The 12,497-nt window shown below is 41.0% G+C and overlaps 1 long non-coding RNA gene across 1 annotated transcript in view; it reads right to left on the reverse strand.

Moving 5' to 3' along the window:
- Positions 1-11,983: 11,983 nt before the first annotated feature.
- The window catches only part of LOC141755687 (uncharacterized), a 49,307-nt gene continuing 48,793 nt past the window's right edge, over positions 11,984-12,497 (reverse strand). Inside the window, exon 5 of the long non-coding RNA XR_012591319.1 lies at positions 11,984-12,061. This is a non-coding gene — a long non-coding RNA (uncharacterized LOC141755687). The remainder of the gene's footprint in view (positions 12,062-12,497) is intronic.

Below are 12,497 nucleotides of genomic sequence, written 5' to 3' on the forward strand. Positions count from 1 at the left end.
CGCAACTTGCGATTTTTAATTAACCTCTTAAAATCTGCCGGCAACCGTCAATCTTTTAGAGGTTGTAGCGGGCTCAGTTTTAAAACTAGAGTGAAGACACTGGCATCATATGAAATTAGAAAACCTAAGGAATCCATTGGTACAAACCATGCCATACTTGTCAGGAAAATAACACTACAAACTTATGCTAAATTTTGGCAAGTGAAAACTGGCATGGCCATTTTCAAATCACATGCAGTTTGGGGCAAGTCATAGTTAAGTCAGCACACTGACACACTGACAGCTGTTGTTGCCTGTTGGGCTGCAGTTTGCCATGTTATGATTTGAGCATATGTTTTTATGCTAAATGCAGTACCTGTGAGGGTTTCTGGACAATATTTGTCATTGTTAATTCATTTCCAATAATAAATATATATGTATGTTTGCATAAAGCATATTAGCCCACTACCATGTTGATAAGAGTATTAGATACTTGACAAATCTCCCTTTAAGGTACATGTTGAACATATAAAAAAAATGTGTGATTGCGATTAATCGCGATTAACTATAGACAATCATGTGGTTATTTGCATTTAAATATTTTAATTGATTGACAGCCTTAGTAATAACACATTTGATCAACCTTTTAAAACACTCCTCTGTGTGACAATGAAGAGCATCATTATCAGGAGGCCGATAGACAACCGAGCAAGTTTCTACAAAAGCAAAGTTTCCAAAGAATAAACTTCTTTATTAACTTGGGAAACACAGGTGTAAACCATAACATTAATGACCACATTCCCCTGAGATACAACAGTGCCAGGTCTCATGTTGAGTGGATTGTGCTTGCTTGCTTATTGGCACGGTTTACTGGGACACCTGAACCAAGCAGAGCCATCATGTTAATGTTAGTAATTACACCTGCGCTGTTTTCACATTTGCCACAGTGACAAAGGTCTATAAGCCAGTTTTAGCGCAACAGATACTGTATGCTAATTGAACTAGACGACTACAATGTGTGCCATTGTGTGGGGAAATTAAGATTGATTTTTTTAGCCTTTCATTCCCTTGACATGGGGCAGAATGACAAAGGCAAGTGACACAAATAATGAGAAGGGTCATAAAAACTAAAAATACAGCCTTTTCTATTTTGGAGGTGAGACATATCTGAAGGTGACGTAAAGCAGATGTAACACAGTATAGGACTCAGTGTCTTGCAGAGCAAGGTCACAGAACCAGGACTCACATGTTCATAAAAACATACAGAACGTTCGGAGAAGGAAGCAGAGAGAGAGACAGACAGGCAGACAAATGGCACTATTACAAAAGATTTACATGTCTTTCCAGGTATACTGAGTAGGATTTGGCTGCATTTAGCAGTGAGATTGCAGATTCACTCTGGGTTACTGTAGAAACATGGCAGCCGACTCTGAAGAGAGCCCGCTTCGTATGTAGATACAAACAGCTCATTCTTATTTTCAGGTGATTATACACTAATGAACATACTTATTATATTACATTCCATTTCTGCCAATAGATTCCCTTAAATGCTACGCACACGTCCTTTAAGAGGGGCATTTGTATTCAGTTTTTAATTATTGATATATGTGCATGTGTGTGTGTGTGTGTGTGTGTTAACACGTGTTTTGTGTTAATCCTTGTCCTTGCTCGGCAGTCACACACACCGCTGTACACACACAGAGCAGTTTGTCCCCTGTGGGCTACAGTAGCTCAGCTGAATACAGTAAAGCCTTTTCACTGTAATCACTGATCAATAATAGTGATCAGAGGCTAATCATCAATACTGCTCCATCTGTTACCATTCGGTTTCGGCAAATAAACACACACGCGTCAGCTGGGGACACACGACATGACTGAGAAGCCTCTAAAAAGGCTTGACAGCAGACACTTAAAACTGCTCTGTGGACTATTTTCAGGATATTAACAGAATTATTCTAAACATAAAATTATCAAAACACACTCACATATGCTAAGACATAGCAGACACAATCCCCCTCCCTGCAGGTCTACAGTATGAAGCCATCATTAATGCGTTGAGCCGGATGTTGCTGTGACCTTTCTCTTTTTAGGCCTGACCCCAGCAGATGACCCTGGAGAGGGATTAGTCTCTGATACGCCTAATTAACCCCACAGCACACTGCTCGGACCGGAGCAGCAGCTACTCACACACACACTACAACACCCTGTCCCTGCTATATTTATACTTTCCTTCCCGCTTTCCTTTGTTTGGTTGGGGTTCAGTAGGAGCCTGCTTTAGTCTTCGCAAATAGAAAATGGCTAAGAAAGAGAAAACATTTTTCCAAGGTACAAGGTTTTTATCCAACACCTGCAAAATTCATCTTCATACCTGAAACCACCTCACCTTAAAATCTACCTAAAATCTGCTTTTTGACCTTTTTCCCAAAACTTTTCCAGACACCCCATCCACCTTGACCCATCCACTAATACTCCTCTGGCCCGAGTTAACCCCTGTGTAATCCCTGTGAAGCCTAAACAAGTGTATTTTGACTGTGAGGTTTGTGGAAAGGAAGCAGATTGGATTTCCGCAGGAGTTTAAAACAGACAAAAACATCCACATCGAAACCTGCGGAAATAGGTCTGTTAACATAACATGCATGCAGACTCACGTTGAGGTTAAAAAAAATGGGTGACTAATCAGCGTCCACTGCATACCCACGGGTAGAAAAATATCCAATAATTTACTTCTCAGAATTAATCAAATAATATGTAAATTAAAGATTAATTGAAAATTTTTAAGTAGATGAATAATTAAAAAAAATAATACAATAATACCACAGAGCTTTTAGAAAACTGCCGAATAAAAGTATGGCTTTTCCTAAAAAAAAATTGATTGTGAACTAATTGTTTTAACATTTTGACAGGTCCAAAATGACTGTTTTGTTTATCTCTGAGATATCCGACATTTGGTTCCCACTTCTAACAAGGCTTGTGAGCCAATAGTATAACAACGTTAGTATGATGTGGTATCTCTAGGTCATCAGCAATCAAGTTGCCAGTTAGTTAGTTAGTGGAAATACGGATAAATGGCTGAGATTGATGGTTTGACAGCTAACGTTAGCGCAAATTAGCTTTCCTTAATCGTCTGAACAATAATAACTAACAAAATTAAAATTCGGCATATTTAAACAAAACCAACAACTACCAACAGATCTAATCCGTACAACCTTAACTAATGGATTGTCAGCAGTTAGATTGTCAAAATGAGAAAAATAACAGCTTAAATCCCTGAGGAGTTATGTTAGCATTTTAGCATTAGTGACGGTTGTGTCTAGACACCTAAACTTCCCTTAATCAATGCATAACGAAGATGCGCATCAGAGGGGATTTAGAAGTGGCCGGCTGACCAAACCAGAGTTGGTGATTGTTGGAAAGACTAACCAAAATGGTTTTGGGGAGTTTTATTTTGTTTCTGTCGAGTTTGAATAAAGTGTGTTTTACGATGCTCTGCTCTGATTAGTCATTTTATAAGGAGTATAATCCAAGGCCCAAGGTAGGCCGATATTAAATTTGCAAAGTCAAGCCAGTTCCTGTAAGTGTTTATGAATATCTGTGCAAGTGTAAATGTGTTGTACAAGCAAAGTTTGGTTAGCATTAGGACAGCTGCTATCATAGCATGAATTAAATAGGAGGATCAGTCCAGTTAACAACCAAGAGCAACACTTAAAGACTTGGTACACCTGCAATATTTTGCTGAAGAGATCTAGAAGATTCCATGGGAAATGTCCATTAGATGCTGTCCAACATTCACGCCCACTTCACGCAGCGATTGGTCAGGTGTGCGAATGTAAGAATGTAGGCCGGTTTTCTCAAGCGCACTTTTTTCATTCTTCACACCATTACTTCTGTGACCTTTCATGAGAATAAACGAGTGCAAAACTAACAAAGGCCGGCCTTGGAAGAAAAGTTGTCTGAAAGTATTATACCCATTTAAATAGTTATCATGTCCCTCCCCTCTCTATGACGGCTGGTCAGAACAGCCTTAAGCTCTGACAATGACAATGATGGCTTATACAACATAGAATAAATTAGAAATGAATCTGGCTATATATAGCTGATAATTATCCATTATAATACACTTGATTTGCCCCAAACACAGGCCCTATACTTACATCTCCCATGCCTAACTTCACCTCAGACACCTCAGACCTCACACACACACATATGTAAAGATACACACAGCTGTGTTCATAATCAGAGCTGCACGCACACAGACACAGTACAGTATGTAAAGTATCCTGGGTTGGGTTGGGACGACGCAACTCGACACCCGACCACAAAGCAGTTGCACAGAACCGGACACTCTATTTAGAAAGTTGCCAAGCAACACCTTTCCATGCTTTGATTTTTAATTGGCTGTAGTAAATAGCACCAATACTCAGACCTTTTATTTAGTTGGATTAAGTTACTACGTTTATCTATAGGTTTATGTGACATATGCTAACTCCCATCTCGTTCCCACCTCCTTTTCTCCTGAATGTGACAGACATGTTTTTGGGTGGAGGGCGGTTGAATCAGGTATAGAGAGGTGAGGTCCCGCCCCTTCCAGTGGAACACCATGGGACAGATGTACAGTAGTCAGTGACATGAAACAAATTATTTTTTGATCCCATTTGAATTGCGCCATGAATCACACATATGTTTGTCAATTTGAATAATTGACAACAAAATTCAAATTTTGCAAGTCAAGAAAGTCGCAGTTTGTCGTAAAACAGTTGAAGTATCAGACTGAAAATACGTAATTAGAAAGACTACACACCCAAAAGTCGTGTAAGTGACGTCTCTCTCTCTGAAGCTACGATGCCTGTGTGTTTCCTACTGGGATGTACTCACACAAGCAACAGGTCTGGTTGTTCTTTCTCTTCCCGATTGATAAAAAGACCAGGAGTTGCTGGATAAAACACATCAGGTAAGAAAGATAACGTTACATTTGTGCGTGGTCATAGCTAAGTTAGCTAGATTGCTAGTGTTGGTGACGTATATTGTGCGAGACAAGAGATGTTATGCTGTCCTCACTAAAGGTTGTTGTAGGCAATGTACTTTTCAGCAATACAGCTAGCTCAACATTATATTCTCCAGCATTGCATTCTCCAAGGAATAGACAGGTTGTTGTGTTTGGCAGGATTTAGTGGAGGAAAATAGGTAATTTGTAAAACTGAAAAAGAGCACAAAAATACAAACCAGTATGTTCGTAAGTACAAAATAATATATCTAGTACATCAGTAGAGAAAATATTACTGGCATAACCAACAGGTGCATAAAGGTATGTTAATGTATGTAATAAAAGATGAAAATACAACAGTAAATACCATTTACACAAGCACTAATGCTTTAACCACCAAAATACTTATACTAATACTTATACTGTAGTTCACTGAGCGGTTTCACACAAAACTAAAAGATAATACGACAAATCTACGACAAACTGAGACTTTCTTGACTTGCAAAAGGATCTTTTAAATTGACAAACATCATATGTGTGATTCATGGCGCAAATAAAACGGGATTAAAAAATAATTTGTCTCTCTTTGTTGACTACCGTACATATTTTTTTCAAAATAAAGTCCCATTGGGTCCACTGGAAGGGGCGGGACTTCAACTCTCTATACTGTTCAATATAATGTAACCTAAAAACACCAGTTAACCATCAACAAACGCAGATACACACATACATAACGTTTCAAAGGGAACAAGCCTCCATAGCAACACACAGGAAACCAACCATGTCCATCAGCCTCAGTGTGTGTCTGTGTGTGTGTGTGTGTGTGTGTGTGTGTGTGTGTGTGTGCGTGCGTGTGCGTGTGTGTGTGTGTGTGTGTATGGTCTTTATCTCTTCACTTATGACTTATGGGTACCTCCCTACAGCTGCAACTTTTCCCGGCTGTGACATTGTGATAACTCAGTGTGGTTGTGAGTGGACGTCTTTGTCTCCGTCACTGTATAGAAAGCATACACTATATTTGTGTGAACTATCTACCAAGGCCAGTGTCTGCCAAGCAGGTGTGAAGGTGTGAAGGAAATGAAATAAACCGCCTCCAAGGGCTTAAGCATACGTGTGTGTGTGTGTGTGACCTTGTGTGCCTGTGAAGAAATTGTACTATGTGTGAGTGACTGTCTGATTGATATTTGACATCTCACACTATCATATTACATCTGATTTTAGTCCCACTGTTCTAGTTTGTGTGTGAATGTTCGCTTGATTTTTAATTTCTGCAACATCTGTGGTTCATCTTTTTTTGAGTGGTGGTGACTCATGTGAGGACAGGGGAGAGGGTCCGAGGTGGGGGGAGGGCAGAGAGGACTATGGGGGGGTTACTGGTTATTACAGGCATCCAGAGAGCAGGACAGATGGTTAGACACTGGTCAGAGTTACACAGCAAAAGGCTGTAAAAGAGCATATGGGAAAACCATGTGTGTGTCACTGAGGAACACATACTGTACACACTCTCACACAGATGCACACGTGTACACCCTTACACCCGTGCAATCACGTGCACATTTGCCAAGGGTGATGGGAGGAAAGGGTTTGAAGCAAAAGGAGAAACAGACATCCGGAAAAAGAAAAAGGTATAATTTGGGATCGTTCACATAAGCCTGCATGCATAGAAGCTTATCTCACAACTACATATTACATGTCAGTCCGTTTTCTTTACCACGATGTCCCTTAAAGGAAAACTACAGTTTATTACAACCTGTAGCTTTTTGTAGCTTTTCATCAGTGTGGTTATAAATTATGATAAAAATGGACTCTCAGACCTAAACAACATTACTAAAAATGTATCCAATGGGGCAAAAAGCGTGAGCAGTCAGACAATCAGACAGGTTGCAAACAAATCCACCAGGTTAGTCTATCTTTTTTGGAGGAGGAACAAAGACGAAGAGTAAAATTATGACTGTGGCTGTTAAAGTTAACGCGTTAACGGGAATTTGTTTTAACGCCACTAATTTCTTTAATGCATTAACGCAACTTGCGATTTTTAGGTTGTAACCCATTTATAATCACAATAAGCTCATATTGTGACTTAAGTATCGTGCTCTGTAAATGTGAATGATGATTGTCTACAACATGTTGGTAATGCTGCTTGTACCAAAAGGCCGCATGGAGTGGGAAGGCCCAGTCTAAGTCTACAGCGGAACAAAAAGCAGACAAAAAGGTGACATAATGTGAAAAAAAAAGAAATTAGATAGGCAGTGTCTTTCAACTGGAAGCTTAAAACCAAATTCCAAATGAAAAACCAGCTAGTTAAAAAAGTGACACTTTTATTTCTTCTTCCTCTATCTATTCCTGTACGGACGAAACACAGACAAAACTTCCCCAGATCATAAAAAAGCAAAATAACTCCAAGTAGCGTCAACAACCTCTTTTACCCAGCTCTGCTGTCAGCACCCTCAGGATCCGGGTGACACATCAGTTCACTGGAACCACAGACAGGCGCCAAGGGCGAGCCTAATCTGCTCACACATCTCTCTCTCTCTCTCTCTTTCTCTGTGTCTTCCTCTCTGGAGTCTCTCCACTCACACCCGCTTACACTTACACCTGCAGTGAGGCGAGACTATCCGACCCGGGATCTTTACGGAGGAGGCAGGAGGATAGATGAGACCGACTCGGAGAAAAAAGCTCTGTCTGTTTCACCTGTAACCAGTTGCTGATGGTCACTGTTGATTTGTGGTTCTGCTCTGTTTAGACACGCATGTGTGTGTTTGTTTACTGTTGTGTTTGCATCAGGGCATACTAAACTGCACTGCATAGCTAACAACAACTTACCTCTCTGACATTATACGGGTTGTATCTATAATCTGAGCAGCTGAGGTTACTCTTAGGTCAAGATTTGATCAATTATACTGAGTGAAACTTATACTTGTCGTTATTTCCTTTCAAATGGCAAAGAAGAGGACGGTATGAGAGAGAACAAAAGGAGAGCAAAGAAATGAATCAGATGCCGATGTATTAAGTGTTCTATCTCCATGCGTTTCAGACACAGACGCCCCATCGTGTGAGCTGCGCTCTCTTTTCCCACGACCAACCCGCTGCAGGAGACGCTGCTGGGGAAGGACACGGCATTCAGACGCCAATGTAGCATGAGCTCCTACCCCTGTATGACCATGCTACTGACGCTCGCACATGCATATGTGTGTATGTTCAGGATATCGTCTCCCTATGCTGCTGTTACCCACACCTTTCCATCCGGTTTAGATCCATGACCAAATAAACACCATTCACACTCCATCTCAGTCAACACACACACACACACACACACACACACACACACACACACACACACACACACACACACACATGTAAAGATAGAAGGCCTTGTGTGTGTAATTGAAATAAAACGGCAGTGTGAGCAGAGGTTATGACCTGGTGTTTCTGGCGATGCGCTATTAACCAGCAGAGTTACGGTCTCGCTCATTCTCACTCTTTCTCTCACATTCCCACCATCTTTCCACATGATTTCACATCTCGGACTTGTCATCCATCTATATTTAGCATCTAATGAAAATATGTCTCTTTCTGTGTGTGGATTGTAGCTGGATATCTTATGAACCCTAAAATTCACCCTTTTTCACTTGCAGTGTTGCACTGCAGGGCGGCGCAGTATGATATCAGCGTGTAGGGTTCAAAATAATAAAAACACTAAGGGAAAGGCTTTCATTTCTCTGGCTGCTGTACAGAGGAGATGTTATTGTTATGGTTTTAGTTCACAAATGTGCAATGTGAACACTTATCATGCTAGTCCTTTCATAACGCAATAACCAAGAAAGGCTATACTTCTATAGAGGTATCCAGAGATGTAGTTGAAAGCTAAAATCTCAAAGTTTGGGGCAAGATTTCAAGTAATTTTTCTCCACTACCATACAAAAAGACTGAATAAAAATTTAAAGGGGACATATCATGAAAATATTCTCGCAAGCCAATCAGAGCAGGCTGGGCTTTTATATTCAGACAGACAGTATGAGAAAAATTATGTGTTTTTTGAACACTAAAGCATGTAAACATGTTCTAGTAGAAACCCAAAATACAAGTATGAACCTGGAAATGAGCACGATATGTCCCCTTTAAACATTGATAACTGCAAGGCTTACACGTGCAAAACAGTTCAGCAAGAATAAGAAAACAGGAGGGCATGCATCAGTTTCAGCCATAGACTATAAGAAGTGGACGTAGTCACCGTGACGTCACCCACTGGTTTGTGGACTGCCGTTTTTGAAGCCTTGAGTTCTGCATTTTGGCCATCGCCATCTTGTTTTTTTTTGCAACCATAAGTGACACGAGAGGGTGGAGCTAAGTACAAACGAACGCTGAATAAGACATTTGTAGGTGACCAAAAAGGTTATAATTAACTTTCATGAACTGAAAACACACTGTGTCATTTTCTCAGACTTCTATACAATTATACGACTTCTTTTTGCAACCAGAGGAGTCGCCCCCTGCTGGCTCTTAGAAAGAATGCAAGTTTAAGGCACTTCCTCATTGGCTTCACTTTTCAGACCCAGGAGTTGCCCACTGTTTTCAGCACAGTTAAACTGAAAGTCTAGCTAACGTTAGCTGCCTGGCTAAACAGACTGAACAACGTAAAATCTGCACACTGTTCAGTATCAACAAACACGACCCATCCACCGCTCGGTTCCAGCCCCTGTTTGAATGGTTCCTAGATGGTAATTTCTGGAGCAGAACTGATGTTCGCAGGTCGCCCTACACTCCCCCTTTCTCTCCTCTCATTTGTTTTCTCTCAGTGCTAATCTAAATTCCTCGTGAACACCTTCCATCACACGCCTGGTGATCCGTGCACAGCGCCCTCCCTGACGAGACTCGTTTCATCAGTCCTCCAACACGCACAATACACACTGTAGTGTGTTCCTGGCCTTGACCTCTGACCTCATCTCCCATAATTCCAATGTGTTTGGATCCCACACGCACTGCCCTCTGAGCGCTAACAGATAAATCCAGTGGACATTCACTAACACAAACAAAGGTGGAACACACATATTCATACAGTTTGAGTGTATTCAGGTCTCTCTGAGTATACATCCCTATCCACACATGACTGTGTGTGTTTGTCTACAGTATATCCTATATGTACAATTTACTCATTTGTCTGATGATGATGGTAGACGCGATGTTAGCACGCTGTCAGTGTGTGTGTGTGTGTGTGTGTGTGGCCATGAGCGTTCTCCCCTCTGAGAGTTGTATTTAATTTAGGAGCATGGCTACGACTCCCTTGACTGCCGTAGGCGTCACGCTCTGCAACGCAGCGGGGGCCCATAGAGTGGCCAGAGGAGACGAGAGAGAGAGGAGGCTGGTACTGTAACAGGCCCGTGTAATGAATAAGTACACATTTCCAGCAGGTCCCACTGTTCCTTAAGACTGAGGTCCCATTCCAGGTTGGCAAAATACCCAGATCCGCTAAGCTCTGAGGCTAACAAATCTGTCATGTATTTTTAATTAGGGAAGAGCGAAGTCGTAGGTAGCAGGCTTCTTATTTTTAGCTAGTGCAGACTGTTGCTTTTGCTGGTTACAATGACAGTAGAATATCAAAGTGGAGCTAATTCACAATAATTCTTAAAGTAACACGACCAAAATGAGACTCTTGGCTGTTGTCTGGTTAATGTGGCAACTGCAAGCTGGTGTCTGACTTGTTAGAGACAGAAACACCACTCTGTCTCACTAAATGATTGTGAGTCAACTGTGGGTTTTTTTTGCAGTTAGGTTACACCGACTGTACACAAAATCTGGTTCAGTGAAGGCTTTGTGTCTGTTTCAATGTCCACTGGAAACGTTTCAGATGTGGAGTGTCTGTTCTACCACGTTTAGCCGCATTTATAATATAGTTTATAGTCATTCTGCTGACATTTTTTCCCATTTTACTAGCATAAATTAAATTAAATACACATTTGCAGCTCTGTCAGATGCAGTAACAGATGCTTTTTGGCTGTATTGAATATGGCATCCTTTTGTTGCCACTCATTTTAAATCCAATCTCACATCACAACTGCTGTCTTTAATCTGTATTTTTGTTTATTTTGTTTGACTCATCTGCAGCTGCTTGCTAATGCCTGATGTTCAACATAGTATTAATAAACCTGCCCCGCCAGATGGTTTGTTACGCAGAACCATCAGAGAAGCCGTTAATGGAAAGGGTTTGGAAAAGGGCAGGCACTTTCAAACTATACTTGGTAGGTGATTGGATGAACCATCTGTTAATCAAACTCTTGCCAAAGCCAGTCCGGAGAAGAGCAAAAACATCTTTTCCATCGAGAAAAGCCTTCAGTGTCGTTCTTTGTTCTTCTTTCAATAAAGAAATACTCTCCAGTTCCGATATAACTGATGCTTTTGCAGCATCTACGCTAACCTCTTCAGGAGCTTATTGTTGTTTGGGACAAACCGTCACCTCTCCGTGTCGCCTCACGCCCATAGCTGTCAGTAGCTCCTCACAGGACGTTCATTGGTCATTATTCTGGCTTGCCGGACACAAATGCATTACTTGAAGCCTGACAAGATAGATTTTCGTGCGATATGTGATCATGCGATTCTCGCGTGATCTCGTGACATCGCGAAAATCTAGCTACCGTGCAAGGTAAAGTATTTATGGCCCGCCATTAAATTTCATACTCATTTCATTGTCTGACAACAGGAACAGAAAAATATGTAAACGGGAACATCTGTTCTGTCTTCAGCTGCATAACAACACAGTTTAGGTGATCACAGAGCAGGAGGTGACGTCCTTCTCCCTCCATCTCACTTACTAACACCAAACACTAGTTTTGCTGTGTATGTGTGCATACAAAGTCAGCCGTGGCACAGCAAGAACGCGCCGCAGCCAGATGCTCTGTACATTTTGCTCATAAGCAGTTCAACTTTCGTAAATTCTAGAGAAAAAAAAATCATTCAAATACCTTAAAGGGATGGTTCGGGTGTTTTGAAGTGGGGTTGCATGAGGTACTTAGTAGGTGTATTACTTATAGTATAGATTGCGGTCTGCGTGACCCCAGCATCGCGAAACAGACAGGAGCACTGGCACCGGAGCAAAGCAATACAGTGCTGTGGACATGGAGGACAGAAAAACATATTTTAGCCACCAAAAAAAGGTCCACCTAAAGAATTCAATATCCTTTTACATCTTTCATTTCAATGTGACAGATGCAGCTCATTTTCAGGTGGTGCTACCAGTTTCTGCCTTCTCAGCCAACAAAAATTGATTATATATTTCAAATGAATATTTGAGATTTGAACAAGTTGTTAATGAAATTAGCTGCCTACAAATGTTAAATCCTGAACCTAAGTTGAGTCAACGAGGGATCTCAGAGGAGACGGATTTGATAAGCTGAATCAATAATGGATTCTGATTCAATGAAATGTTATGAAACCTCAACTTACTCTTCCTCTAACCTTTAATCTCTTTTTGTCATCACCTTACGTGAACTGAGGAGGAGAGGGAACAAACTACTTTTCCTCCCGATGACACAGCAACTTGTCA

Source organism: Sebastes fasciatus, chromosome 18 (assembly GCF_043250625.1).
Source record: "Sebastes fasciatus isolate fSebFas1 chromosome 18, fSebFas1.pri, whole genome shotgun sequence".
NCBI lineage: Eukaryota > Metazoa > Chordata > Actinopteri > Perciformes > Sebastidae > Sebastes > Sebastes fasciatus.